At 53.8% G+C, this 5,000-nt stretch overlaps 1 non-coding gene across 1 annotated transcript in view; it reads left to right on the forward strand.

Moving 5' to 3' along the window:
• The first annotated feature begins 3,398 nt into the window (after positions 1-3,398).
• Positions 3,399-5,000, forward strand: part of LOC126138945 (small subunit ribosomal RNA) — a 1,909-nt gene continuing 307 nt past the window's right edge. The window contains exon 1 of the ribosomal RNA XR_007528435.1: positions 3,399-5,000. This exon is cut by the window's right edge and continues 307 nt beyond it. This is a non-coding gene — a ribosomal RNA (small subunit ribosomal RNA).

Below are 5,000 nucleotides of genomic sequence, written 5' to 3' on the forward strand. Positions count from 1 at the left end.
GCGTCGCACGAAGTAGTCAACCGACAATCACTCCACCCGCACCCGCACGTGCCCCACCCCAACCGCCGAAATCGCAACTCCAGCGGATGAACGGCGGACTCTTCCCGCACTCGTACGTTGCAATCCACCCCTATATCTTGCGTTTCACGAAGAGTTATATCCAATATGCCAAATTCCCGCTGTCCCTATACATGCTGTAAGTCTGTGCACACAATATGAACCACACCTCAGCGAGACACTCTATCACACATTACTCTCTGCCTGTAACAGACACAGATACAATATGTAAGCACCAGCATGGACCAACGTCCGGTGCATCCTCTCCGCCACAGTACACCATCCACACTATGATAACCACACCAGGGGGTCCAATTCTAAAATAGAATATCCCACCCGTCCGACATCCACAATTGCTCAGATAAGCCACCAACACCCACACATGTCCTACACAGGGGTGCACCCAACACCACCTCACTGCCTCCTGTTACGGCACAGAAACAATGGCAGGAATGAATCACACAGGTCTGCCGCTCCCTTGCCGCAACCACAGACGCGGCGCGCCTCCAGTCACGAGCGAAAAGCGCATAAGCGCATCCTGACGAGACATAACTGCTGTGACATACTGACGCTGCCTCCGACATTCACTTACAATGATCACTACCAACGAACCTCGGCCCCCCCCCCCCCCAACACACGCTCTTACCACGTTGTGTACTGTAATCCAACCCATTTCGCACCTTAACCTAACCCATTTTGCACCTTAACCTAACCAAATTCGTAACGCAATTTGTACCGCAATGTAACGCAATTTGTACCGCAATGTAACGCAATTTGTGCTTAACCTAACCCACGTTGTGCCTTAACCTAACCCACGTTGTGCCTTAACCTAACCCACGTTGTGCCTTAACCTAACCCACGTTGTGCCTTAACCTAACCCAAGTTGTGCCTTAACCTAACCCAAGTTGTGCCTTAACCTAACCCAAGTTGTGCCTTAACCTAACCCAAGTTGTGCCTTAACCTAACCCAAGTTGTGCCTTAACCTAACCCAAGTTGTGCCTTAACCTAACCCAAGTTGTGCCTTAACCTAACCCAAGTTGTGCCTTAACCTAACCCAAGTTGTGCCTTAACCTAACCCAAGTTGTGCCTTAACCTAACCCAAGTTGTGCCTTAACCTAACCCAAGTTGTGCCTTAACCTAACCCAAGTTGTGCCTTAACCTAACCCAAGTTGTGCCTTAACCTAACCCAAGTTGTGCCTTAACCTAACCCAAGTTGTGCCTTAACCTAACCCAAGTTGTGCCTTAACCTAACCCAAGTTGTGCCTTAACCTAACCCAAGTTGTGCCTTAACCTAACCCACGTTGTGCCTTAACCTAACCCACGTTGTGCCTTAACCTAACCCACGTTGTGCCTTAACCTAACCCACGTTGTGCCTTAACCTAACCCACGTTGTGCCTTAACCTAACCCACGTTGTGCCTTAACCTAACCCAAGTTGTGCCTTAACCTAACCCAAGTTGTGCCTTAACCTAACCCAAGTTGTGCCTTAACCTAACCCAAGTTGTGCCTTAACCTAACCCAAGTTGTGCCTTAACCTAACCCAAGTTGTGCCTTAACCTAACCCAAGTTGTGCCTTAACCTAACCCAAGTTGTGCCTTAACCTGCTCTGTAATTGGCATATGACACGTTACATTAATCCAGTGTTGTCTAACCACAACCCTCTGAATATAGTTCGCTACTCGCACCGCCCACCCTCTTGTGTATCGTTTCATGTTCAACACTTCGCAAGTGTTGCTTACTTTTTACATGCTCCCGCTGTACACTGTAATGTGGACGACTGCAGGATGTACATCGCCCCCCCCCTCCCCCCTGCCTTCGCACGCTGGTCGTTCAGGTGCTTGCGTGTTCAATGCCCTTCGCAGCTGTTCACTGGCATTCGCATGTCGAAGCGCTCAGTCTACGTCGTGGTACGGCCTGTGTCCACTGTCCGCTTATGTCGTAAGCTTAACCCTCACATTGTACTGCACATAGGTCCGTATGTACTGAATGATACGCTGTGGCACATGTGTGACTGTACAACGACTGCGCCCAACAACAGCGAACCATACGGTCCAAATGTTGTGCACTCAGCCACGTGCCGTCTCCCCATAACAGCTACATTGCAGTGTGGTACGCCATAGAGACGTGTGGGAGTAACGGACGCCCTGGATGGCGATCAGCATGAGCCGTCTGTTGATGTAGTGGCGCGTGTATTCAAACGTAGTCGTCTCTTCTCACACAGTGTGATAGCATGGTGCACCGCGTTCCACATCTGCGACATGGTACAGATGCTGGTTGACAGTCGGTCTCGTAATGGACATCGCATACGTAGGGGGCCACCTCCCACGTGTTCTCTAGTCGTGCACATTTTGTTGCGTGTATGTGGGCAGACGTAGTGTGTCGTGACACCTAACAGACAGGTATGCAATAATCGTTGCATTTGCAAACTGGGATGGACGTCTACGTTTGCTGGTGACGTTACGCAAATGAACAACTGGTAAACCCATTGTGGTGCGGTTGTTGTTGCTGGAGGTAAATCAGTAAGGGCAAATCTGTGTGTGAAGCGATACGCGGCGGTGGCTGGGCGGGACCGTCCCCGGCCGGTGAGGGGGGGCCGCCCGGCGTGCTGGCCGCGCGGTGCGTGGGCGCACGCGCTACAGCCGGCTGGTGGGGGCGCCCAGTGGCAGGCGCGCCGGCCGACGGACGCGGCAGGCGGCGCAGCTGCGCGCCGGGGCACCCTGCGCGCGGCGCCGGGCGGCCAAAGTGGGTCCTCGCGGGCCCGGTGCGAAGCGCGGTGGACATCTGCAGTGTGCTGGTCCGACTGAGGACTGTGTGCGTTGAGGATGCGCCGCCGCCCGGCACTCGGCGCCGCGACGCCGTCTGCTGCTCGGTCGCCCCAGCGGTTCTCGCTGGTGGTTTGTATCGCAGTTGTGCAGACGTGTTGGCACGTGCGCTGTGCTGGGAGAGTTCGCTTCGGCACCCACGTGGGGCCTTTGCCCTTCTGTGGCGCTGGCGTTGGAGCTGCCGGTCACCGTAGGTGGCGCGTGTTGTCTCCCGCCGGCAATGCCACGACAGCACGCTCCCGGGCCTCTGTCGGCAGCGGCAAGCTCAGTTGGGAGCACGGGTGGTCGCACCTAAAGCGTCTACTCGCCTAACTCCGGGCGATTGCGCCTCTCTCGAACCCGACCAAGTACTTAGGACGGCGCTGCGCGCCGCCGGGACCTGAGAGGGTTTCGAGGTGTATTGTGCAGGGGAGCTCAGCCTCCTCCTGTTTGCAGAATAATTGAGCGGACGCTTGCGTGTTCGCGCGGGCCCCTGGGACACACTCCCGGGCGGCCGGCTGCTCAGCTCTAGTTGACGCAGCTCCCTGGTTGATCCTGCCAGTAGTCATATGCTTGTCTCAAAGATTAAGCCATGCATGTCTCAGTACAAGCCGCATTAAGGTGAAACCGCGAATGGCTCATTAAATCAGTTATGGTTCCTTAGATCGTACCCACGTTACTTGGATAACTGTGGTAATTCTAGAGCTAATACATGCAAACAGAGTCCCGACCAGAGATGGAAGGGACGCTTTTATTAGATCAAAACCAATCGGTCGGCTCGTCCGGTCCGTTTGCCTTGGTGACTCTGAATAACTTTGGGCTGATCGCACGGTCCTCGTACCGGCGACGCATCTTTCAAATGTCTGCCTTATCAACTGTCGATGGTAGGTTCTGCGCCTACCATGGTTGTAACGGGTAACGGGGAATCAGGGTTCGATTCCGGAGAGGGAGCCTGAGAAACGGCTACCACATCCAAGGAAGGCAGCAGGCGCGCAAATTACCCACTCCCGGCACGGGGAGGTAGTGACGAAAAATAACGATACGGGACTCATCCGAGGCCCCGTAATCGGAATGAGTACACTTTAAATCCTTTAACGAGTATCTATTGGAGGGCAAGTCTGGTGCCAGCAGCCGCGGTAATTCCAGCTCCAATAGCGTATATTAAAGTTGTTGCGGTTAAAAAGCTCGTAGTTGGATTTGTGTCCCACGCTGTTGGTTCACCGCCCGTCGGTGTTTAACTGGCATGTATCGTGGGACGTCCTGCCGGTGGGGCGAGCCGAAGGCGTGCGACCGCCTCGTGCGTGTTCGTGCGTCCCGAGGCGGACCCCGTTGAAATCCTACCAAGGTGCTCTTTATTGAGTGTCTGGGTGGGCCGGCACGTTTACTTTGAACAAATTAGAGTGCTTAAAGCAGGCAAGCCCGCCTGAATACTGTGTGCATGGAATAATGGAATAGGACCTCGGTTCTATTTTGTTGGTTTTCGGAACCCGAGGTAATGATTAATAGGGACAGGCGGGGGCATTCGTATTGCGACGTTAGAGGTGAAATTCTTGGATCGTCGCAAGACGAACAGAAGCGAAAGCATTTGCCAAGTATGTTTTCATTAATCAAGAACGAAAGTTAGAGGTTCGAAGGCGATCAGATACCGCCCTAGTTCTAACCATAAACGATGCCAGCCAGCGATCCGCCGCAGTTCCTCCGATGACTCGGCGGGCAGCCTCCGGGAAACCAAAGCTTTTGGGTTCCGGGGGAAGTATGGTTGCAAAGCTGAAACTTAAAGGAATTGACGGAAGGGCACCACCAGGAGTGGAGCCTGCGGCTTAATTTGACTCAACACGGGAAACCTCACCAGGCCCGGACACCGGAAGGATTGACAGATTGATAGCTCTTTCTTGATTCGGTGGGTGGTGGTGCATGGCCGTTCTTAGTTGGTGGAGCGATTTGTCTGGTTAATTCCGATAACGAACGAGACTCTAGCCTGCTAACTAGTCGCGTGACATCCTTCGTGCTGTCAGCGATTACTTTTCTTCTTAGAGGGACAGGCGGCTTCTAGCCGCACGAGATTGAGCAATAACAGGTCTGTGATGCCCTTAGATGTTCTGGGCCGCACGCGCGCTACACTGAAGGAATCAGCGTGTCTTCCT

Source organism: Schistocerca cancellata, unplaced genomic scaffold (genome assembly GCF_023864275.1).
Source record: "Schistocerca cancellata isolate TAMUIC-IGC-003103 unplaced genomic scaffold, iqSchCanc2.1 HiC_scaffold_674, whole genome shotgun sequence".
In the NCBI taxonomy this organism is placed as follows: domain Eukaryota; kingdom Metazoa; phylum Arthropoda; class Insecta; order Orthoptera; family Acrididae; genus Schistocerca; species Schistocerca cancellata.